This window comes from Erythrolamprus reginae, chromosome Z, assembly GCF_031021105.1.
Source record: "Erythrolamprus reginae isolate rEryReg1 chromosome Z, rEryReg1.hap1, whole genome shotgun sequence".
Classification (NCBI taxonomy): domain Eukaryota; kingdom Metazoa; phylum Chordata; class Lepidosauria; order Squamata; family Dipsadidae; genus Erythrolamprus; species Erythrolamprus reginae.
Window position 1 is genome coordinate 85,503,313 of NC_091963.1, and position 26,401 is coordinate 85,529,713.

At 38.8% G+C, this 26,401-nt stretch overlaps 1 protein-coding gene across 5 annotated transcripts in view; it reads right to left on the bottom strand.

Annotated features, from left to right (window-relative positions):
* DDC (dopa decarboxylase) overlaps nt 1-26,128 on the bottom strand; it is a 277,543-nt gene extending 251,415 nt beyond the window's left edge. For 3 of the 5 annotated variants that reach the window (XR_011556802.1, XM_070727181.1, XM_070727182.1), the window contains exon 1: nt 26,013-26,095. The gene's annotated coding sequence lies outside the window, so the exon portion shown is untranslated. Of the gene's footprint in view, nt 1-26,012 lie in introns of all 5 variants that reach the window. The other 2 variants (XM_070727177.1, XM_070727183.1) reach the window with 2 other exon arrangements.
* Nucleotides 26,129-26,401: the final 273 nt, after the last annotated feature.

Here is a 26,401-nt window from a genome sequence, read left to right on the forward strand (position 1 = left end):
TGTTTACCCACAGCCATTCTGAAGTAGGAGGTTGCCGGGCTGCGCTTACTGGATGTGGAGGAAGAAGACAGGGAAGCAGAGTAGGAGCAGAAGGCAACAGCAGGCACTGACTGATGTCCAGTAATCCTGGGTGGTGGAAGGATATGCGCTGAACTGCTTCCCGCCTCATTCCCAGCCGCCACTACATTCACCCAGTGGGCAGTGAGAGAGATGTATCGGCCCTGGCCATGTTTACTGGTCCACATGTCGGTAGTGAGGTGGACGCAGAACTGGCAGCATTTTGCAGTGCACACCGAATTTTCTCCAGTACATGTTGGTGCAGGGCAGGGATGGCCTTGCGTGAAAAGTAATAGTGGCTGGGAATGGAGTATTGTGAGACAGCCAATTTAACAAATTTCCTGAAACTTGCTGTCTCCACCAGGCGGTAGGGTAGCATTTCAAGTGCCAGCAGCAGTGAAATGCTGGCATTTAGGGCCAGGGCTCGTGGGTGGGATGGGCCGAACCTCCGCTTTCTCTCAAAAGTTTGAGAGATGGACAGCTGATTAATGCTTCCCTGGGACGGTGTAGACATGCTTGGCGATGGTGGTTGTGGTTGTGGTGCTGCTGGCGGTGCTGCTGTTGGTATTGGTGTTGGTGGTGATCCATCATTGTCCCTTTGGGGAGAGACAGGTGACCTTGTTGTTGGGGGGGGCGTTGGCAGTGGCTGAGGCAGCCACAGCAGAAGAGGAAGACCCAGGCGTTTGAATACTTTTAAGGTATTGTCTCCACCGAAGGTCATGTTTTGAAATCAGGTGCCTGGTCATGCAGCTGGTGCTGAGATTATTAAGACCTCTCCCTCGCTTCAGGGACTGGTGGCAGAGATTGCAAATGACCTTTTTCTTGTCTTCTGTTAACTGCTTGAAAAAATGCCACACTGGTGAGATTCTTTGTGACACATGAGGCGTGCTCGGCCCCTGGACACGGTGGGCAGTAGTACCAGCAGACTGAGCTCTAAGGGTTTGCAGCCTTCTCCCTCCACTTCTGGTGGCTGTCTGGGGCTGTGGGATTACCACAGCCTCTTCCTCCTCTGAACTCTGTCAGCCTTCGGTCCACATGGGATCTAGCACCTCGTCATCTTCTTTCACCGATTCCTCCCCGCTAGCCTCTTTCTCAGACTCTACATTGCAGTAGGCTGCAGGAGCGGGGAGCTGAGTCTCATCGTCATCTATCGTGGTCTTCCCCGATGATGCCATAGACACCTCCTCTTTCTCTGGAAGAATGTCCTGGCTATCTGGAAGCCCAAGGTCTGCAACTGCGGATTGGGCAGGTGGACGCCCCATAGCATCCCAGTTGCAAGTTTCAGGAACAGCATTAAAGACTCCACTGCTTCTGGGTGAGACGACCTTGCTGCTTTGGAGGGGGGTGATGACTCAGGCACTGAACAAAGGAAATGCACAGAAAGAAATTGAAAGAAAGTGGCCCAGAGGTAGACCCAAAAGTACGAGTGCCACAGGTCAGTAGCGAGACAAAAGTGACCGTCCACCCCTTTTTATGTATTTATTTATTTATTCGATTTTTATGCCGTGATTCTCCTTATAGTCAGGGCGGCTTTTAACATGTTAGCCATTGCACTTTTTATTAAAAATATAATTTATTAATTTAATGAAAGAGGAAGAGGAAGAGGGGAATACAAAATCAAAAGGAGGGGAGAGGAGGGGAAAGGAAAATACGTTTATATTGGGAATAAGAATTGCAAAAAATTACAAAGATCCGTTATCAGTGTTCCCTCTAATTTTTTTTTTGGGGGGGGGCGGAAAAGTATAGTGTCTGAGCGGCAGTCCCTTCAGGACTGGGCGGCACAGAAATAGTAAACAAATAAACAAACAAACAAATAAATAAATAAAAAACCCACCCTGTTTTGCCTCAGAGAATTTCAAAATAAAATACTGTACTGTGTGTCTATAACAGTGAGCTTATAATAGGGCAACTCTATCAATATCAAAATGCCACTTAAATAGTTGAGCTAGTTTCAAACTAGATTTTGATTTTCTTTCTCTCTTCCTTACTCCCATTCTTTTTCTTTCTCTTTTCCTTCCTCTCTTTTTTCTATCTGTTTCTCTCTCTTCCTCTCTTCCTGTCTTCCTCTCTCTCTCCTTCCCTCTCACTCTTTCTCTCTCGGCTTCTGGGCAGGTTTGAAAAACTCTGAGTTGATGATTTTTTTTTTTTTTAAAAAAATAGAGTTTATTGAATATATATACAAAACTATATACAAAGACAATACAAACAGTATGGACAGGACAGGGTGTTCTTATCATATGTATCTAATTGTTATTCTCATTAAGGTCGAACAAACCATATTTAACACTAACAAAAAAAGAACAAAAAACAAACGTAGGACACCCCTTCCCCCCCCCCCCCTCTGCCAACCTGCAGTTATATTTATATTTCATTTTTCCGGTTATATTTTCAGTGGTATCCTATTTCTTAAAATTTGCTTGATCTATTAGTCTAGTATTTCCTTTTCTAGGTGTTGCGTTTCAAATTCTAATTGTTATGTTTCTGGTATATTCCTTCATATTGAATAAATAAATAAAAGAGTAGAATATCGGCGAGCAATCAAATAAGTTGTTTTGTCTTGTTCTTCTCCTCCTTTCTCTTCATTCCTTGTCTCTTTGTAATTTGTTCTAGTTTCTTCTCGTTTCTGTCTCTCTCTCTCTCTCCTCAATCCAGTTATAGAATTTATCCCATGTGGTTATATTTTCTGTTTCTTTATTATCTTTCAGTTTTTGTGTTAGGGAATCATATTCGGCGCAGTCAAATATTTTTTTGATTATTTCTCTGTCTGATGGTACCTCCTCCCTTTTCCAGTTTTGAGCTATTGATATTCTGCTTGCTGTTATAATATGTTGAATTATATGATAATCTGTTTTCCTTATTTTTATGCCTATTATTCCCAATAGGAAGATCTCTGGCTTTAGAGGTAGGTTTGTGCCCGTAATCTCGAATATCCAATGTTTTATTTTAGACCATAATTTTTTTATCTTTGGACAGCTCCACCAAATATGGAAAAAGGTTCCCGACGGATTTGAACACCTCCAGCAATTTGGTCTGGTTTTGGGAAAGATCTGTGCTAGTCTTGATGGCGACATATGCCACCTATAGAACATTTTTATGTTGTTTTCTTTGAATGATACTGACTTCGTAATTTTATAATTTTTATTCCAGATTGTCTCCCATTGATCTATATGGATGTTATAGCCAAAGTTCTTTGCCCAGCTGGTCATTGGGTCTTTAGATATTTCCGTTTCCATTTCATACATTATTAAATAACTATATATTCTTGTAATAAAATGTTTATCACTTCCTAATATAAGTTTATCCAGGGGAGTGTTGTGTGTTGCTATTCCTTCTTCTTTAGAGTCTTTTTGCCATTTTGAAAATATTAGCCTATATGGCCACCAGTTCAAGATTATATTCTGCTCTGCTAACTCTTCTTTCGTTTTTATATTTCCTTCTGTATTTAATAAGTGGTTATAAGTTATCATATTTTTTAATTCAATAGTGTTCGGGTGAGTAAGAGCTTCCAGACTGGAATACCATCTAGGTATTTTTGTATAATGGTCCTTTTTTAATTTAAGCCATGTTGTTATTAAAACATCTCTGATCATGTGGTTTTTAAAGTAAGTTGGAATCTTTTGGTGCTGATTCCATAGCATATTGTGCCAACCAGAGAGTACGTCATGGCCTTCTAGAGCTAATGTTCTCTCTGCTTTAAGCTCTATCCAGTCTTTTATCCATAGCAAATTACAAGATAAGTGGTAGATCTTAAAGTCCGGTAATCCTAGACCCCCTTGTTTAGATCTATCTTGTAGCCATTTTAATCTGATCCTGGGCCTTTTGTTGTTCCATATGAATTTAGAAGTGATTTTATTCAATCTGTTGAAGAAGTCGTTGTTTAGTTTTGTTGGGATTGTTTGAAAGAGGTACAAGAATTTCGGCAGTACTGACATTTTGATTGTCGCTATTCTACCTAGTAATGAAATTTGCAACTTGTCCCAGTCTTTTAATTGTTTCTCAGTTGTCTTTAATAATTTTTCGTAGTTATCTTCTTTAATGGTACTACATTTTTTTGTAAGTAAAATCCCCAAGTATTTAACTGTTTTGACTATTTTAATTTTCAAAATTTCTTCCAGATCATTTTCCTGCTCCTTTGTCATATTTTTGGTTATAATTTTGGTTTTTTGCATATTTATTTTTAAACCTGCTACCTCGCCGAAATCCTCCACCTCTTTCATAGTAAATTTCCCCGATTCCAGTGGGTTTTCTAGTATCAGGGCCAGATCATCCGCGTATGCCTGTAATTTAAACTCTTGTCTTTTAGTTTTTAATCCTCTTATTTTAGAGTTGGCTCTAATTTGTCTTAGCATAGTTTCTGTAGTGAGAATATATAGTAATGGGGAAAGTGGGCAGCCTTGCCGAACTCCTTTTTCAATCTGAATTCTATCGGTTAAATCTCCATTTATTGCTATTCTTGTGTGTTGTTTGTGGTAAATTGTCTCGATCATTCTTATAAATTTGGCACCAAATTTCATATGTTTTATTACTTCTATCATAAATCCCCAATTTAGATTGTCGAAAGCCTTCTGGGCATCTAGGAAAATAAGAGCTAATTGTTTGTCTGAGTGTTTTTCATAAAATTCTAATACGTCTAATATTATCCTCGTGTTATTCCTTATATGCCTGCCAGGTAGAAAGCCGTTTTGGTCAGAATGTATCTTATTATTTAAAACTGTTTTTAGTCTGTTTGCCATTAAACACATAAAAATTTTATAATCCACATTTAGCAGGGAGATAGGTCTATAGTTTTGGATTCTATGCTTCTCTTCTTCATTTTTAGGAATCAGACTTGTGAATGCCTCCATCCATGAGTTGGGCATTAGGCCTTTTTCTAGGACTTCATTATAGAGTGTTAGTAGGAGATCTCCTAACTCAGTGGAGAATTCTTTATAGAATTCAGAAATAATGCCATCTGGGCCTGGGGCTTTATTGTTTTTTAGATTTTTAATTGTTTCCTCCAATTCCGTTATCGTAATTTCTTTGTTTAATCTTTCCCTTTCGTTGTCCGTCAATTCTCCCGGTTCCGATTTTGTTATATACAACTTTTGTTTCTCTGGGGTTTTTATTTCCCTTTTATATAATTCTATATAATAATCAGTAGCAATTTGTTTTTTCCTTTCTAGAGTGAATTGTCTTTCTCCCCTATTATCTTCTAACGACTGAATATATCGTTCCTTTTCTTCTTTTTTTAGTTTGTGGGCAAGCCATCTGCCCGGCTTGTTTGCATTTTCGAAGTAGTCTAATTTAGCTCTTTTTATTTTCCCTGCTAACTCCTCCTGAGCCATTAGATTAATTTGGTGGGTTAATTTATCCTTTTCCTCTGTAAGTTTCTCATTCGAGAGATCTTGTTGTATTGCCATTTCTAATTGTTTAATTCTAACTAGATAATCTTTAATCTTTTGATTTTTAATTTTCTTTACTCTAGAGGAATATGATATAGTAATTCCTCTTAGATATGCCTTTAAGGTGTCCCATAGATTTTGTACAGAAGTATCATCATTCCAGTTATCTTTTAGAAATAGAATTAGTTCTTTTTTAACCTGGTCAGTGTAATTTTTTTCTTTAAGTAATAATTGGTTCAAAGACCACTTCTGAAAGTTTTTCCTTGGTTCTTTTATCATGATTGTGATTGGGTGGTGATCTGCCCAAATATTGGGACCAATCTCCACTTGTTCTGTATATTTATCCATGTTCAGGTCACCCCAGGCCATATCTATTCTTGACCAGGATTGATGTGGGTTTGAAAAAAAGGTGTATTCACTATTCCCCTGGTGTCTTTCTCTCCATAGATCCAAAAGATTAAATTCTCTTGTTAGTTCAAAAAATTTGTTAGGTAGGATTTTCCTATCCTGAATTTTTTTTTTAGATGTTTTGTAATCTTTTTTTTTATCAGTGATCGCGTTGAAATCTCCTAATATACAGACATTCTTCGCTTCTAGTTGTATTAATTGATCCTTTATTTTTTGGTAAAATTCTGATTGGTTTGAGTTTGGGGCATATATCACCATCAAGACCACAAGACTTTGACCAATTTTGATTTTCAAATTGAGTATTCTTCCGTCGGGATCAGCAAAAATTAGCTCTGGTTGTAGCCTCTCTTTTACATACACTGCTATGCCTCTTTTCTTTGTTTCTGCTAGCGCCGTAAACAGTTTCCCTAATTTTTTATTCTTAAGTAGGTTTTGATCTTGCGATCTAATGTGCGTTTCTTGTAAGCAGATTATGTCTGCTTCTTCCTTCTTCAATTTAATCATCGTTTGTTTTCTTTTTATAATTGAGTTTAGTCCGTTTATATTAACTGAGAAAATTTTTAATAATTTCATATTTATTTATAAAGGATACGGGGAGTGAGAGAGAGAGAGAAAAAGAAAGAGGGAGGGAGTAGAAAAAATTTGCTTGCTCGCCGAGGGATTCCCCTGTTGTGTGTTATTTATCTAAATGTATGGTCTATTATGGTTGATATTGTGTATTTTCCTTTCTACTTCCTCTTTGCTGTTGCTCTTGTTGTTACTCTGTTTTCTTCTCTAAAACTAAGATCCTTCTCGCTTTCTGCACTTTGTTGTCCTTGCTCGCTTTCTTCTGGTCTGGTCTGAGGGACTCCTTCAGGGCCAAGTGTGTTTTCTCCTTCTAGATTTTGTATAATAAAGTTGTCTGCTTTTTCAAAAGAATCGATCTTATATTTTCTTCCTTTCCATGTCACCAACAAGCCTTCTGGGATCAGCCATCTATATGGGATTCCCCTTCTCATCAGTTTGGCGGTCAAGAAGTGAAACTCCCTTCGTCTCTCTCTAATCCTCTTGGGTACCTGCTTTAGTATAGTTATTTCTCTGTCGTTAAACAGAATTTGCTCGTTTCTTGTGTTTCTATAGATCGCATCCCTTGCGGTTTTTTTTGTGAAACGGATATGTACCTCTCTTGGGACTTTGTTTTTTTTGGCATAGTTTGTCTGGATCCTGAAGACCTCGTCTATATGATTTTTTACTTCTTCTTCGTCTATCTGCAGATTTTCTGATAAGATTTTTACCATTTTAGAAGTCAGATCTTCGTCCGCTTGCTCGGGGACGTTTTGAAAACGAAGATAATAGGAGGCTTTCTCCATCTCTAGGACCGCCACAGCCCCTTCCAACTCCTTATTTTCCGCCCTTAATCTTCCCTCAACAAGAACGGTGTTTTTGTCTGCTTTTATTATGTTTTCTTCCATGTTTCTGATTTTCAACTCATGGTTATTGACCGTTTCCTGGATTGATCCCATTTTTGCCTCTAGGCCTTCGATTTTATCAGCCATCTTCTCAAAGTTTTTATTGATTTCTTCTTGGTTTTTAACCATCGTTTCTTGTGTTGCAATGGAGGTCTCTTGGCTTTTAGCCATAAATTCTTGGATCAAATCCAGAGAGGCTTGGATTGACTGTAATGTCGGTAATTGATTTTGTTTTTCTGTCAAGGCCATCTCTGTAGTCTGTTTCAAGTTGAGGGTGTTCGGGCTTCCTGTAATGTTTGTTTTCTTGGCTGTTTTGGTAAAGGTGGTTGACATGTTTGGGGGGAAATTACTTATAAAATTAATAGTACAAGGTTTGTTGTTAAATAATGCCGTTTTCTAACAGTGTTTAGTTGATAGTTAATCTGCTTCTTTTTCTCTTAAGTGGGTTTACAAATTTAAGCCACTTCTTCTTTTGCCCTCAGACCATCTACCTAAGCTTTCTTTTTTTTTTTTTTCATCGTAAATTGTCTAAAATGTTTAAATATAAATCTGTTTCTTATTGAATTTACTAAATGAATGATTTTATGTGTAGTATGTCTTAACACTGTTTAAATGTTTTGGATCAATCAATAAATAAGTCTTCCTCTGCTTTCCACTAGACCACAATTCCCAGTCACTTCTATCTTTTCAAGTCTTTTCGTTATACAACGTATATTATAAACAGGTTGATTACATAAAAACAATTAATTAGATTTCAGCTGAAGTACCAAATATTATAGACTGTAAAAGACTTGTATAACACTTTGTATGGCCCTTTTTAGCGTTAAAGATAATTTTGTAGGGTTAAGAATTCTGTTAGTGCTAATATATTTAGTATACTTATGTTAATATATTTGATAAACTTATTTAATTAATCTTCAATAAATATTAAATATTAAATATTAAATATTAAATACTATGTTTTAAATATTAACTCTTAAATATCAACCATTAAATGCTAAACATAAAATTCTACCAAATACCAATACAATTCATTGAGTCTCTCAGGTCTCTTAAGTCTGTTTAGTCTACCGATAATTAATAATCAATATTAAATAGTTAATAGTAATCACAGTTAAATCACAGTTAATGGTATGGGGATAAGGTTCAGAAGCTTTATACTCTACAATATTTGAAATATATTTAAACTATAAAATAGATGCATGTAAAATAAATAGATTATTTAAAATGTACTATGAAATAATTAATTAGGCAAGTTTACTGTATGCAGGTTTTGATAGCAATTAAAGGATAGGAACAACAAAAGGGAGAAAAAGGATGATAGGAGAGGAGGAAAAGAAAGGTTACTAACTAAAAAAAAACAAAACAAAACACTAGTTTAGAGTAAAGGTTACAAACTAAAGAGCTAGCTTAAAGTAATCTAATGTAATTTAAAATAGTTTACAAAAGTCCACTTTCCGGGTTGCGTTAAGGTGTTAGCCTTCCTTTTTCCGTGTCTTCGTCTCACTTTGTTCTTCGGCGTCTGGTGTCGGCTCTCGTTCCCTCTGCGTCACTTCTAACTTCTTTCGCTGCACAACCAGTTTACCACCCCCCGATTGCTCTCCCAACCTCAAACGAGGCAGAATGACATCTCAAGTAAATCAGCAAATCGGCAAACCGGCAGGTCTTCTTCTGCTTTGTCCACACCGCTCCTCTCTCCTTTCTCCTTCTGTCTCACGCTGTCTCACGCTGCCGTTCGACCACCTCTCCGCCACTCCGCTGCTCCGCCGCTCCGCCGCAATGTCTCTTTCGTTTTTCTGCTTCCACCACGCCTTTCTCCTCTTCTGTGTAGCTTTGTTTCGCCGCTCTTTCTTCCAAGCCTACGCTGCAAACAATACTCCTCCGTTCTGTTCTTCGGCTTGTTGAATCAGTTCTCAGTTGTCGGCAAAACGCACAGAAGTCAGGTCTGGCCGTATCTTCTCACTCTTCCTCACTTCCGTTCCTCCGCCATTCACTTCCTTCCCCACACTCCGACTTACTTTGCTTTCTTAAACTTATGCTCCACACACAATGATTGCCGCTATTTCGCACTCCAGGAGACACACAACTCTTGATGTAAAGGTAAACTCAACACCTGATTAACTATTAGAAATTAACTAAATTCTCACTGAATAAACCGCCTATAGTTTCGACTCCCTGGTGGTAATCTGCCGCGGGCCCTTCGGCCTTTGGGATGAGGCAAACCACAACTTTTTTTCCCGCCCACTCATGGGGATTTGTCTCTATTTCCAGGGGGTTTTGCGAGACCCCCCTTCTCTAGGACTTCCCCTTTCTTTAGCACCCTCGACCGTGAGAGACTATCTCCGTTATCACGGCTAATGAGCGAAAACTTCGACTACAAACCTGGAGCCCCAAGTTTGCACGTCGCACCGGCCCAGCCCCGCCCCGGAAGTCTGAGTTGATGATTTTTAAGTGAGCGATTGCTCACTGCTCAGCTTAGAGGGAACTATGTCCGTTATGTTCCTTAATATATATACATTATTATACAATGATTCACATTATTACATTAGTTCTATTCATGTTTCGGTCTTAGTTTACATTGCAATGAGCATCTTTATTATCTATACCTTATATTACTTGATAAGTCTATTTGAAACACTTAAGTATAATTAGTCCTATTGTAATTTTGTCAGGTATATAATATATTTAGGTTAGTAAGAGGTTGTACTTTTTTTAAGTATTTAGAGGGGTGGGGGTTGAATAAGAAGAAGGAAGTGGGGTAAGGAGGGAGTTGTCTACATCAATAGCAGATCTTGAGTTTAACGACTTATCTTTTTTATTAAGCAGTAAATATAGGAAATGAAAATAGTGAAAGATGTAAGAGTTAGGATTAACATATGATTAGATTTTTTAGTAATTGTGTAAGTATAACAGTAGAATTGAACTCAGATTTGTTGATTTTTAGACAGATTTTTAGTTGTTATCTAGTAGTTATTCTAGATATCCACTGGTACCATTTCTCCCAGGCCTTACAGAAGTCTGATTCTTTTTTGTTTCGGAGTTCCATCGTCATTTTAGAAAGTTCAGTGCATTCCATAATTTTAGCAATGATATTTGGAATTGTGGGTATAGTATCTTGTTTCCACTGTTGGGCATATATTATTCTGACTGCAGTTAATATTTGTGTGATAAGGTATCGGTCATCTTTTTTAACTTTTTGTCTAAATATGCCTAGAAGAAATAGTTCTGGTTTGATTGTAATCGGTATCGATATGACTTGATCCAATTTCTTTTTAATGTCTATCCAGTATTTTGTGGCATAGGTGCAGGTCCACCATAGATGATAGTAAGTTCCCTTTTTCTTTTTGCATTTCCAGCATATTGGAGATATGTTGGGATACATGTATGAAAGTCTAACCGGTGGTAGGTGCCATCTATAGATCATTTTGAATAGATTCTCTTTGTACGATGTTGCTAACGTTAATTTATAGTTAGTTGTATATAATTTCTCTCATTCTGGAAGGTTTATTACATAACCAAAGTTTTGCATCCATGCAATCATACCTCCTTTAACCTGTTCTTTTATGGTGTCTTGTTTTAGTAAGTAGCTGTATAATTTGGATATCATTTTTGATATCCAATATTTCATCTATGGGGTTATCGTGTTGGAAACCAAAAGTATTCCTATGATAGTTATATTTATTGTTTATCTGCATATATGTTAACCAGTTTAAGATTATGCCCTTTTCTTCTAATTGTTTTATGGTAAGAATATTGTAGTCCATATCAAGTAATTTAGAGTATGTTATGATCTGGGGTGTTGAGACTGCAGTCGGATATATTAAAGTTTCGTTAGGGGATACCCATTTCGGGATTGCTAAGTAGTGACTTTTTTTTAATCTGGCACCATGTTGTTATTAAGGTATTTCTTATACTATGTTTTTTGAAGTAATTTGGAATTTTATTTATATCCATTATTAAAAATGAATGCCACCCCGTTTGTAGATCGAATCCTTCTAGGGTGAGCAATCGCGTATTTTGAAGAGTTATCCAGTCCTTGATTTTTGTTAGAATAGTTGCTTGGTAATATAAATAGAAATTGGGGAGGCCGAAGCCTCCTCTAGATCTGTGATCTTGTAAATTTTTTTAGTTTAATTCTTGCCTTCTTTTTGGACCAGATAAATCTTTGAATCATTTTGTGGAGATCTTCAAAAAATGTTTTGTTCAGTTTAGTTGGGGCTGCCTGAAATAAGTATATGTATCTGGGGAGTATATTTGACTTAATTGCGACAATCTTGCCCATTTAATTTGGTCCACCTATTTATGTCTTGCGTTAATTTATCGAAATTGTCTTTTTTTAAAGTATTACAGTTTTCTGAAATCCAAATGCCTAAATATTTAATTTTTTTAACTACTTTTAGGTTTAGTTTTTTTCCCAGTTGAATATCTTGTTCTTTTGTCATATTTTTAGTTATGATTTTAGTTTTATCCATGTTAACTTTAAGACTGCTTATTTCTCCAAATTTGTAAAGTTCTTCCAATAAAATATGTGCTGATTTAAGTGGATCCTGAATAATAAATACTATATCGTCCGCAAATGCCTGTAATTTGAAGTGTTCTTTTTAAATTTTAATTCCATTTATTTGTGTATTGTTTCTTATATTTTTTAATAGTGTTTCTATTGCCAAAATGAAAATTAGCGGTGTGAGTGGGCATCCTTGACGTACACCTCTTTTAATTATTATTCTGTCTGTAATACATTTGTTGAAAAGTATTTTAGCCGTTTGTTGTGAGTAGATGGATTTTATCGTATTAAGAAAGTTAGATCCAAATTTCATGAAATCAATTTGTGCTGTGAAGTATTCCCAATATAGGGAATCAAAAGCCTTTTTTAAGTCTATAAATATAAGAGCTATTGGTTTGTCTGTGTTTTTATTGTAATATTCCAGTGTATTAAGCATAGTGCGTGTGTTGTTGCTGATATTTCTTGCTGGTAGGAAACCATTTTGATCAGGATGGATAATATTACTTTAAAAAAATTTAAGCCATTCTGCAATTATTGTAGAAAATATTTTGTAGTCAGTGTTTAGTAAAGAAATAGGTGTGTAGTTTTCCAAATAATTTCTGTCTTTGTTTTCTTTTGGTATAATGGTTATATAAGCTTCGGACCATGATTTGGGGAGTTTACCTTGAGTTAGCGCTTCATTGTAAATATTTAACATAATTGGTTCTAACAGTTCTTGGTGATGTTTGTAGAATTCTGTGGGAATGCCATCGGGTCCTGGCGTTTTATTGTTGTTTATTTATTTGTTTTATTTTATTTATTTATTCATTTGTCCAATACACAAATACATAAGAAGAAAAATAGACATGTGGTAATATATTTAAGGGTAACAGTGAACTTAGAGGAGAGGATATATGAAAGGAAGAGAATATATATGATAGGTGAAAGAAAGGAAAGACAATTGGACAGGGGACGAAAGGCACACCAGTGCACTTATGTACGCCCCTTACTGGCCTCTTAGGAACCTGGAGAGGTCAATTGTGGAGAGGTTGACACAATTGAGTCCAGTAATGAGTTCCATGCTTCAATAACTCGATTGTTGAAATCATATTTTTTACAGTCAAGTTTGGAGCGGTTCCTATTAAGTTTGAATCTGTTGCGTGCTCTTGTGTTGTTGCAGTTGAAGCTGAAGTAGTCATTGACCGGTAGGACGTTGCAGCATATGATCTTTTGGGCAATACTCAAATTGTGTTTTAGGCGCCGTAGTTCTAGGCTTTCTAGGCCTAGAATTGTTAGTCTATTTTCGTAGGATATTCTGTTTCGAGTGGAGGAGTGAAGGCCTCTTCTGGTGAAATATCTTTGGACATTTTCAAGGGTGTTGATGTCTGAGATGTGGTATGGGTTCCAGACAGATGAGCAGTAGTCTAGGATGGGTCTGGCAAAAGTTTTGTAGGCTCTTCTGAGTAGTGTGAGATTTACTGAGCAGAAGCTGCGTAGGATCAGGTTAACAACTCTAGAAACTTTTTTGGCAATATTGTTGCAGTGGGCTTTAGCACTTAGGTCATTCGATATTAGTATTCCAAGGTCTTTTACTGAGTGTGGGTTAGCAGTGAGAGATTGTTTATTCAGTTTGTATGTGCGGTTTGGATTCTTTTTCCCGATGTGGAGGGTAGAGCATTTGTTGGTTGATATTTGAAGTTGCCAGATGTTAGACCAGTCTGAGACAAAGTCCAGGTCTTTTTGGAGAATGAGTGTGTTGTCAGTGGTGTTGAAAAGTTTCACATGGTCGGCAAAAAGAACACAGTTGCTTTCGATATGGTCACAGAGGTCATTGATGTAGAGAATGAAGAGAGTAGGACCTAGTACTCTTCCCTGGGGAACACCGCTTATGACAGGAGTGGGGGTGGAGATGGCGCTACCAATTTTGACAATTTGTTGCCTGTTTGACAGGAATGCAGTAATCCAGTTGTGGAGGAGTCCTGAGATGCCATAGGATTTGAGTTTTAGGAGTAGTTTATCGTGGACCACTGAGTCAAAGGCTTTGCAAAAGTCTATATAAATTGCATCAATGGATTTTCCTTGGTCGAGGTGGGTAGTCCAAATGTTTTTGCAGTGAAGTAGTTGTAGGTTGCAGGATAATTTCTTTCTGAATCCAAATTGTTTGTTTGAGAGTAGGTTATTAGATTCTAAGTAGAGGGTGATTGATCGATTTATAATTGATTCCATGATTTTACAAGGGATGCAACAGAGAGATATTGGTCTGTAGTTGTCCACTAGTGAAGGGTCTCCTTTTTTGAAAATGGGGATGACTACAGCTTTTGACCACAGCTTGGGGAGTGTGCTGGTCCTGAAGGATTTTTGGAAGATAATGCTTAGGGGTTCAGCAAGAGGAAAAGAAAGTTTCCTTAGGAAGTATGCACAGAGATCGTCTGGTCCGGCAGATAGGGAAGGTTTGAGGTCATGGATTGCTTTTTCTACACGGTCTACAGTGAAGACGATTTGGGTTAGGTTTTTTAGTGGGTTTGAGGTGCAACTTGCGAAGATGGGGGAACAGCCATTGCGGTTAACAAAAACAGCCAAAAAAAGAGTTGAAGAGGTTGGCTTTGGATGGGTCATCATGATATTCTTTGTTATTGGGTCCTACGAGTGGTGGAATAGGTCTGGAGTTATTGGGTTTGTTGTTGACGAAGTTATAGAAAGCTCAGTTAGACTTAGCCTTTCCTCTTGTTTGCTGTGATAGTTGAGGCATTCTGCTTTTATTCATTGGCATATGCTTTTGTAGCAGACTTTAAAGTTGGTTACTGGGCTTTTTTTGTTTCTACACCAGAGGGAATTTTTTTTGGTTTGTAGTTTCTTTATCGAGACAGGTATGTTATTTTTTCATTTACCTCTGGAAGAAGTGAGTGGCACATGTAGTTCGATAAGCTTTTTGATTTGGAGTAAGAACATATTGTAGAAATCATCAGTGGTGATGCAGTTAGAGAACAAGGATTGTCAGTTAAGGATTGAGAGATTGGCATCTATGAGATCATAGTTGGCTTTCCTGAAATTGTACTTAGGAGCCACGTTATTCTGGTGAGTGCTTAGATGATGTAGGTTGAGGTTGAAGTTGATCATACTGTGGTCGCTGTTGGAGAAGGGTTCTTTTGTGTGCAGTCCATAGATACACTTTTGCTGTTACAGAATATGAGGTCGAGACAGTTGTTGAGTCTGGTGTTGTTTGATACTAATTGTTCCAGTCCTAGGCTGGTAACGGCGTTATAGATGGCGGTATGTATAGGTTCAGTGGAGCATTCATTTAGTGACCAGTTGATGTGTGGTAGGTTGAGGTCACCAAGGAAGATAATGGGATGGGGGCAGGAGGTTGCCCAAGTTAGGAGGGAGGTTAGTTTAGTTGCATGGGTAATGTCGTAGTTTGGAGCTCTGTAGCACAGTAGGAAACGGAGTGTAATGTTGAGGGAAATGTCACAAATTAGGCTTTCAGGGAGGATAAGATCATGTGCAACTTGAATGTTTTTTAGATTGAGTGAACTTTTGTAGAATATGACTACATCCCCCTCTGCGGGATTCGGAAGACCAGGTAGTTACTTTGTGTGATGAAGGAGTCAGGATAGAAAGAATTCAGCCATGTTTCACAAACAAAGATTAAGTCAAATAAGTTGGTGTCAAATAGGATGAGGAATTCAGAAAACTTGTTGATTATACTTCTTGCATTGATTAGTTTACATTTGAGATTGAGTTTGTGATCAGGGGTGAGATTGGATTGAGTTGAGTTGAAATTGGATTGAAATGAGGTAGTAAGAGGCGCGCTATCCTATTCGTTGCTTGAAGTGCTGGGGGGGTCTGTTTGTAGATGAGGGATGGTGGGTGGAGAAGTGTGGGATGGTTGAGGAGGGACAGTGGGTTTGGAGATGAAGGGAGGGCTATGAGTTTTGGTCCTGATGCAATCAGAGCGGTAGTCAATGTAGAGGTTAGTTTCACCTTGGTCACAACATCTCCAGAGTTCGGCCCATAGTTCCCGATAGCGGATATGTTGGAGTAGTGTTAGGTCTGGTATGGATCTGAGTTTGTTGTATTTTGCATTATTTCTGGCGATGGAGTTCATGGTCTTAATGAACTGTTGTTTTTTAGTTTCATTTTTGCAGACTATTCTGCACAACCAGGGAGCCATTGATCCATCACTGTATTTTAGTACAGGGCCGCTTCTAGAAACCTCTAAGATATCGCCAGGGGCCTAGAAAAAAGAAGGTCTAGAGGGGACATGATAGCAGTTTACAGATACTTGAGGGGTTGCCACGGTGAGGAGGGGGTCTCTTTATTACCCAGGGCACCAGAGGGCCGGACGAGGAACAATGGTTGGAAGCTGACCAAGGAGAGATTCAACCTGGAAATAAGGAAGAACTTCCTGACGGTCAGAGCGATCAACCAATGGAACTGCCTGCCAGGGGAGGTGGTGAACTCCCCAACTCTGGACACCTTCAAGAGGAGATTGGACTTCCATTTGGCTGGGGTGCTGTAGGGTTTCCTGCTCAGGCAGGGGGTTGGACTCGATGACCTAACAGTCCCTTTCAACTCTATTAATAAATAAATAAATAAATAAATTGAGGATGATGGTTGTGGATGATACTACGAATATTTGATAGATCAGTTTCCCCATTTTCCTCTAGGCCAAAAAGTACGGCGTTATGGCATTTTTGTCCCCATTCCATGGCATCTTGCACCAGGGTGGAGATGTCAGTAATAGGGTTTGGAGATAGAGGTTGTGGTGGCCTACGTGGAGTATAAAGTGGTTGTGGTGGGGTGGTGTAGGGTACTTGTTTTGGTGTTTTAGCATTTATCAGATCTTGGATGTTTTTTGCCATGAAGGCAAGCCGTGGTTCCATGCTTTCTGTGTATGATTGTTGAGTTTTAGAGACTGCTGTTAGGATTATATCGGACAGATTGCTGAAGGAGTCTGGTTTGGGAGTACAAGATGGGCAGAAATAGTAGAATGAAGGATTATTTATTTATTTATTTATTTATTATTTAGATTTGTATGCCGCCCCTCTCCACAGACTCGGGGCGGCTCACAACAAAGTGAAAACAATTTACGACAAATCTAAATTACTGTTTAAAAATATTTAAAAACCCCATTTTCTAAACACACATACATACAAATATACCATTCATAAATTGTATATGCCCAGGGGAGATGTCTCAGTTCCCCCATGCCTGACGACAAAGGTGGGTCTTAAGGAGCTTACGAAAGGCAAGGAGAGTAGGGGCAGTTCTAATCTCCGGGGGGAGTTGGTTCCAGAGGGCCGGGGCCGCCACAGAGAAGGCTCTTCCTCTGGGGCCCACCAACCGACATTGATTATCTTGAAGAACAGTGGCAACATGTTTATTTATGTTAAGGCAGGTATGGTGAGCTGATTTTTTGCATAAGTGACATTTTATAAATCCTTCTTGTATATTAATATTGTTGTTGCACATAAAGCAAATGTTGAAGTTATCAGAATTATCTACTTGGGGTTTCTTCTTGCTTGGCATTGCTGGGATGAGTCTTAATAATCTATTTGTTGATTATTGATTGTTTGACTAGGATGTATGTCGAGATGAGATTTGAGTGAGGAAAGCTTGGATGTGACTGTTGGGTTCCTTTACAGCCACTAGGGGGTGGTGTTGGAGCGTCCTGTAGAGATCTTAAAGTTTTTGAAACAGGGAGGTGGGGTTTTTTTTAGATGTGACTGCTGGGTTACTTTACAGCCACTGGGGGGGTTGTAGCATCACTGCGGGATGAGTGGTTTTGAAAGTAGAAGCTGTGTTAAATTATCCATGTGGTAATGGCGATGGCTATCCCCTGTTTAAGTGTGGAGGCAGTTGGGATTTTAGTTTTGGACTATTGCTGCTGCTTCAGAGTCCTTTGGGATCAGCTTTCCAGTTTTGGGAAGAGGTGTTATGATCTGCAGGAAGCTTTCTTTACATCTTTCATCCACCCAGGTCAGTTTGCCGGGCTGGGGGGGGATCGACTGTGCTTCTTTGAAAACACTAAGGTACTTTGCAGGGCTGTGTAGTGTCAGGGAGGAAATGAGTAGTGAGTATATTGTATTTTCCGGTGGTTAAGGGTTCTCCATTTATCTTTAAGTGTATATTCATATGCTAAATCGTCAAATGTAGTTGGAAGGTTTTTTCTTTGATGAGATTGTTTGGTGCTCTTATAATCTTTTTTATTATCATGTATGGCATTAAAATCACCTATAATGATAAAATTGGATAAATTCATTTCATTAATTTTTTTTGTGTAGTTTTGTTAAAAGAATTGATTGCTTAGTTGTAGGTGCATATATTCCTATCATTGTTAATTGCTCTTTGTTCATTGATATTTGGACCATTAATATTTCCCTGTCTGGGTCTTCCTATATGAGATGTGGTAAATATTGAGGTTTAACATACATGGCTATCCCTCTTTTTTTAACCATTGCTGAGGCTGTGAAGAGTTCACCAAGGCCTGGGAGAAGTAGAAGCGAAGTATCTTTTTTTGTGACGTGTGTTTCCTGTAAACATATTATGTGAAAATTGTGTGATAAGAGTTTATGAAAGATTTTTTCCTTTTTCTGTCTGAGTTCAATCCGTTTATGTTAGTTGAAAATATGGCAATATCATTTCCTTGAGAGAGTGTCGACAGTTTGTTGTGTTTTCTATTTTCTTGTTTCTGCTCTTGTGATGGGTCCTTGTCTTTCATGCTCTTGTGATGGGTCCTTGTCTTTCATGCTTGTCCTGTTTTGGTTGTAGTTCATCTTCCTGAGATAGTCTCAAGTCATCTTCTTTGTCCTGTGGATTGTCCTCTGAATTTTATTCTTCTGTACATGCTATATCTTTGTTGTCTTTTTCTTTTATGAATCTGTCTTCTAAGGGTTTTGGGAGTTCTTCGTAAAATTCTTTTGCATCTTCTGGAGTGTTGATTTTATATTTTTTATCAAACAAGGTTACCAGAATTCCTTGAGGGATAAACCATTTAAATGTGATTTTATTTTTATTTAGTTTGTTTGTCAAGAATTGATAAGGTTTGCGCTTTTCTCTTACGCGCCTAGGAATCTGTCTAAGTACAATAATTTCTTTCCCTTTGTGAGTGATTACATTTTCTTTTGAGGCTCGATAAATTTCATCTCGAATGTTCCTTTTGGTAAATCTGACATGTATTTCTTGGGGGAGTCTGTGTCACCTTGCAAATGAAGTTGTAACTCGATAAATTTCATCTATTTGGTCTATTATTTCCTGTTGTGTTTTTCCTGTCATTTTCTCCAAAATTTCGGCCATGCTTTGGGGGAGTTCTTGATCTTCTGATTCCTTTATGTTTTGAAATTGCAGGAAGAAAGCCGATTTTTCCATCTCTAAATTCATCAGGGCCTCTTCCATATTTTTGTTGATGAATTCTGTTCTGACTTCAGAGAATTGTAGTCGGGTTTTGGTTCGTTCGTTTATTTCCTCTATCTTTATAATTTTTTGTTCATTTTTTTCTACAGTTCCCTGGATACTTTCCATTTTATTATCTAAGTTCTCCATTCTGTCATCTAAATTGGTTACATGGTCTTGTATTTTTTTAATATCGTCTCTCATGATTCCCATGCTACCATATATGGCTACATAATTTCTATCAATAGATTCTTGCATTTTAGTCATCATCTCATATAATGATGTCATCGTAATAGTCTGAGGAGTTTGTGAAGCTTGCCCTGTTGTTGATTTGTCATTAGTGTTAGGTTCTGCTATTCGTTGGGTAGATGTGGTGGTAGTTTGAGTAGCATTTTTTTTCAAGGATTTCGTTAACATTGTTTGGTTTGTAGAGGACATGTTGATATTATTATTATTATTGATTTTTCTTTTCTTGTTCTTTTCCTTTCTTTAATTATAAGTTTTTGTTACATTTATAGCAGATTTCTTATTATGAGATCTCTGTTTTCTTAATCTAAAGTTCAATTTGGTGTTAGTAATAGTATTCAGATCTATATGAAGTTATTTTAGTGTTGGTATGTTAGGATATATAAGTTATACATTTATTTAGTTGATAGAGTTATAGTATTGGGTTAGTAAAGTGTGAGTTTGTATTAAAAATAGATATGTATTAAATTCAAGAAAAGTTCAAACAAAGGTTATATAAAACATTATCACATCAATATATTGAAATCTATTATTTATATGTTCAATCTTATCAAATACATATAATGATATCTAAATAAGTTAATCTATATTCAATTTGTAAATTTATTCTTCAATCTGTATTTCTATATTCAAAACAGTCAATTCAGTGGTTGTATCAAGATTTTTAAGACAATAGTTATCAAGTAAGAGAGAGCAACTGGCCCCCTGCCCCCACCCTGTTTTTTCTTCTTCAGCCCTGCCCTGCCTGGATGCTCACCAAAGTTTTCTTGTCTCTTCAACTTGTATGAAAAGTCTTTGAGGTCAATATCTCTCTTTCTATGTAGCAAAAACAAAGTGTGTCTTTGAAATCTAAGCTATGTCTCCCTCAGTATAACTAACACAGGCTTTCCCTCCCTAGCTGGTATCTCTTACAATGGGGATGGACAGCAAGGTGCTGCCTTTTATAGAGGCAGGTCAGGTTTCCTTGGGGACCAATCCAAGCCATGCATACTGCTGGCCAATCAGTGGTCAGCAGGACACATGGCCAATCACAGCCTTTTATTTACCTTGATGTCCAGAGACCGCATGGCTTCAGGTAAGAAGAAGGCTCTCCATTGGTCTGCCGCTTCACCACGTTGCCCGAACCAAACCCTGAACTTCGGCATGGACTTTAAAAAAATTCAGGTTCGGGTTCGGTATACCGAACACCGCAAAATTCAGTATGGACCCGAATTGTGCGAGTTCAGTTCGCCCAACACTACCAATGACCTAAGTCATTGTCATCCAATGACCTAGGTCCTTCACTCCTCTTCTCACAACAAAATACTTTACTCCACCAGACTTGAAATTCTTGGTTTAGACAACTTACAACTCCATCGTCTCTGTTCCGACTTAATTATAGTTCATAAAATCATATTCCGAAATGTCCTACCTGTTAATGATTACTACACCTTCAACTGCAACAACACACGAGCACGAAATCAATTTAAACTAAATGTCAACCGCTCCAAACTTGACTGCAAAAAATACGACTTCAGCAACAGAGTAATCAACGCCTGGAATGCACTACCTGATTCTGTGGTTTCTACTCCTAATCCCAAAACCTTTTGCCTTAGACTATCTACAATTGACCTCTCCCCCTTTCTAAGAGGTCTGTAAGGGTCGTGCATAAGCGCACGTCCTATTGTCTTCTTTTGTTACTTTTTATCATTACTTATCTAATGTTTTATTTCTACAAATTACCACTCTATAATTGTTTGACAAAATAAATAAATGAATAAATGCTGGAATTCATACAGCAGGAGGCCAGAAATCAATTGGCAGCCAATGCAGTCTGCGGAGTGCTGGAAAAACATGGACATTCATTGGGAGACTCATGACAGCTCACGCGGCTACATTCTGCGCAATTTGTAGTTTCCAAACGCTCTTCAGAGGTAGCCCCATGTAGAGAGCATTGCAGTAGTCTAACCTTAAGGTGATAAGGGCATGAGCAACTATGAGTAGAGACTCCCTGTCCAGATAGAGCCACAACTGGTGCACCAGGCAAACCTGGGCAAACACCCTCCACACCATAGCCAAAAGATGATGGTTCAATGTCAGCTGTGGATTGAGAAGGATGCCCAAGTTGTGGACCCCCTCTGAAGGGGTCAAGAGTTCCTTTCCCCAGGGTAATGGATGGACAGATGGAGGGGTCCTTGGGAGGCAAAACTCACAGCCACTCCATCTTGTCGGGATTGAGTTTGAGCCTGTTAGCACCCATCCAGACCCTAACAGCCTTCAGACACATCACTTCCACTGTTTCACTGAGTGGACATGGGGTGGAGATGTATAGCTGAGTATCATCAGCAGACTCAAACTCAACCCTAATAAGATGGAGTGGCTGTGGGTTTTGCCTCCCAGGGACAATTCCATCTGTCCATCCATTACCCGGGGGGGAGTCATTGACCCCCTCAGAGAGGGTCGCAACTTGGGCATCCTCCTCTATCCACAGCTCACATTAGAGAAACATCTTTCAGCTGTGGCGAGGGGGGCATTTGCCCAGGTCTGTGTGGTGCACCAGTTGCGGCCCTATTTGGACCAGGAGTCACTGCTCACAGTCACTCATGCCCTCATCACCTCGAGGCTCGACTACTGTAACGCTCTCTACATGGGGCTACCTTTGAAAAGTGTTCGGAAACTTCAGATCGTGCAGAATGCAGCTGCGAGAGCAATCATGGGCTTCCCTAAATATGCCCATGTCACACCAACACTCCGCAATCTGCATTGGTTGCCGATCAGTTTCCGGTCACAATTCAAAGTGTTGGTTATGACCTATAAAGCCCTTCATGGCACCGGGCCAGATTATCTCAGGGACCACCTTCTGCCGCACGAATCCCAGCGACCAGTTAGGTCCCACAGGGTGGGCCTTCTCCGGGTCCTGTCAACTAAACAATGTTGGTTGGTGGGACCCAGGGGTAGAGCCTTCTCTGTGGTGGCCCCGGCCCTCTGGAACCAACTCCCCCCAGAGATTAGAATAGCCCTCACCCTCCTTGCCTTTCGTAAGTTCCTCAAAACCCACCTCTGCCATCAGGCATGGGGGAACTAACATAATCTTTCCCCCTAGGCTTCTACAATTTATGCATGGTATGTTTGTATGTATGACTGGTTTTATAACAAGAGTTTTTAGCTGTTTTATTATTGGATTTTTACATTCTGTTTTTGTCACTGTTGTTAGCCACCCCGAGTCCACGGAGAGGGGCAGCATACAAATCTAATAAATAGATAGATAGATAGATAGATAGATAGATAGATAGATAGATAGATAGATAGATAGATAGATAGATAAACTCACCCCATGCCCTCGGATGACCTCACGCTTAATGTAGATATTAAACAGCAGGAGGGAGATGACCAATCCCTGAGGAACCCCACAAGGGAGGGACCTAGGAGCCGACCTCTTACTCCCCACTAACACTGACTGTGACCGACCAGACAGGTAGGAGGAGAATCACCATAAGATGGTGCCTCCCACTCACAACCCCTCCAGTTGGTGCAGAATGATCTTGTTAATTCCATCTTTTGTAGGAAAATTTAGAACATTCATATTTGGGTGGGCTTTTCCAAGGATTATGATTGATTAAAGCCCTGTGGCCTAGAGCCGCAATGGCGAACCTATACCACACATGCCAGAAGTGGCGCACAAAGCCAATGCCTGTTGCTCTTCCAGTTTCTGGCACACCAGCCAGCTGATCTTCATGCACCCGGGAGCACCAGAAACCAAAAGAACAGTCATCTGGTGTGCGTGTACTCACCGAGAAGATGATCTTCCTCTTTCTGATGTGTTCATGCATGCTGGCCCCTTGGCCTGGTAGCTGGTGCACATGCATGTTAAGAATAGCTCATTTGCCCAAAAATGCGGAGACAGGATCCTGGCTGTTGCTTCCTAAGGGAGAAGAGCTGTCAGCCAGGACTGGCTGGCTGGGACTTCCCTCCCACCTTGCTTGTACTGGCTTCTTGCCTGGCCCACGTGACCATCGCGGCACATGTCCATAGTCCAGAGTGCCTGGCCAGCTCAGGCACCCAAAAAGAGAAGCAGCAGCAGCAGTGCTTCTTTTTGGTGACAGGCGAATGCAGTGGTTTTCCTTCAGAATCCCATCTGCAAGTGACAGGTGTGAAAATCACTGTGCAGACCCAGGAGAGCAGCAGGGGCACAGCTGCACATTCTCGGTGGCTGGAAGCACCCAATGCACAAGCAAGAAATCCCCCCCTTCTAACCACCAAGAACAAGCAACACTGCCAAAGCAGTGGAGTCTGTGCCAAAGGAACATCTCAGGCACCCCAAAAGAGAAGCAGCAGCAGTTCTTCTTCTCGGTGACAGGTGAGGGCGGGAGCTCTCCTCCAGAATCCTTTCTGCAACTGGCAGTGTGAAAATCATTGTGCAGTCCCAGGAGAGCAGCAGGGGCATGGCTGCCTGTTCTGGGCATCATGTGTACATGCAAGCCATGCATGAACTGGTAACAAAGGGGTTTAGAACTGGTGCAGGGACTTTCATTGCCATCTATTTTGAAAGCCAGGAAAGTTTACACTTTCATGCTCCCCAGAGTGATCCATGAGTTTGTGAACTACCTGCTGACAGACTTCTGTAAAAGACCTTGAAATCTTGGGGAGATTCTCCACTGCCTGAAAACTCACTCCTACCACCAGAAAAACAGTAACTACTGTACTTGCTTTGCCCTTAATAGCAAACATATGAAGCATTGAAGATCTATTTAAACAACAACTTACTCCCCTATGATCCCCATCCAAAGTACCTTGGAATAACATTGGATTGGACTCTCTCACACAAGAAACACCTAGGTAATCTGGTTTCAATCAAAATCAATACTTAGAACAACATATAGTACTTCAGCAATTATGTGGCAATAAATGGAGAGCTTTAGCTGCCACCCTCAGTTCACCAGTACTAGAGTTAATCCAGAGCAGAATACTGTACCCCTGAATTTCTTAACAGCTGCAAAAGAAGCAAATTAGATTCCAGACTCAATGATACCATGAGGATTATAAGTAGATGTATTTGATTTGTTCAATTTTGGACTCTTTCATGTATTTTTTTCCAATAATCCTTGGGGCTGGGAAGAAGAATAATGTAGGGAAGCATGCAGTTTCGGAATTCATTCACTCCTTAATAGCAGCTCAGTTCTGGATCCTGTGACAGAAGAGACGTGGGACTCAAGGAATATGAGAGTTGCCAGTATTCCAATTGCTAATTCCTTCACAAATACATGGGAGATTGCTCTTCCTCCTTGTGTTTGCCTCTCTATGTGTGCGTGTATGTAAATCATGCACCCACCTCCATTTTAGAACTCATATTTTATTTTAAAAGTTTATCTGCCATATCACATGAGGTACTATGCTGTGCTACTTTTGTAGCATTATCCTGCTGATGAACAGAAGGACAGAGTTCCAAATCCCTTGCATAATTTCTTCACAACATTCCATTAGACTGGAAAAAATAAAAGTTATCATTCAGAAAGTCAAACACTGAAGCAGGTCCTTGTATCTTCCATTTTCATTAGCTATAGTCTGACAGTGTGATATCTTCTTTAGATAGCATTGAAGTTGATTAACTTTTTTCCACACTTTCTCACCCCTACAGTTTATCACACCTTTCTGCATATTTCCTGAATCAGTACAGTGGCTACTGCTGTTTCTCTCCACAGCCCATGTTAATTCTTGGTTAATAATTTACAGCTAAGTAAACATTGCACATTGCCCCGTGAATCCAGTATTTTGCTTCCTTGGCTAATTTAATATGCAGAATTCTGAATGATAAAGCACTTTTCTATGTATCTTTATATATAACTACAATATGTATATATATACATACATATATATTTCTTATATTTTATCAATATAATTTAATAAGATTAAAATAAATTTATCTCCTACTCTTTATTTCCAGAGATGAGATGAACTCCCACTTTTCTAGCTTTCTGAAAGTGTTAAAACCAACTTTGCTAATTGGCATAGGTAGAAAAGTGTTGGGCAACCCTGGGGGTTAATGCAAAGGTACTCCCTCTGCCTGTTTTCTTGCAATTTCTTGATTTTAACTTTGTTCTTAAATCTGTGATAACTTTGTTGTATTTATGCTTTTATATATCTCTTTTTTCATTGTAGCCCAGAATTTCTTGGGTGAAATAAGTGAAATAAGTCTTTCAGGGGTATGCACAAGGGCACAAACATGACTACTGTCCGGGTCTAATGTTCCCTTTTATTGGTATCAATTTCATGTACATAAAAAATGTAAGAAATCAATGCAATATCCTCCTCCAGAAACAAAAAGATATTTGGAATGTCTCCCTCTTATTTAAAACATAATCTGTTTTTGTATAATAGCTGCAACTGCAAAATTGATTAATATGGTTACTCATATCATAATTATTATAAAGCAAAATTACAATTTTAAAAACAACACATGGCTATAAAAATTAATAAACCTCACCCATTACAATTTTGAAAACAGAATACAGCATTCAATATCTATTTCAATATAGTACTACAATTTTCAGAAAAAATACTACAAAGGTTAATTGATAATACTCAGATCTCAGTAGAGCAATAAGCTTAAATTTTACTTACTGTTTTCCTATAATGCTCAAGTGTTCTAGCTAAACTGGATAGAACTGGATGGTTTTTTTCCCAGTAACAAATTTGAAGACTCCAAGAGCTCCAATCAGCAGGCCACCCTTCTGTTTTATAACATCTAACTCACATTGAACATAATAATCATTAACTTTCTGTGACACAAAAATTTGAATATCAGTTCTCTGGGGCTGACTGCAATGTAATTAAGTAAAAATAAGTTTAAAAATAAGCTTTTATCGCAGGATTGATTTTATTTATTTCTTAGACTTTGTTTGCCGACCATCCTGCCTAAAGGGTGACTAACTAATATTGAAAGATACTGGTAATAAAATATTAGAAAAATAGTTATAGTAATTTATAATTAAAAAGATTATGAAGATGCA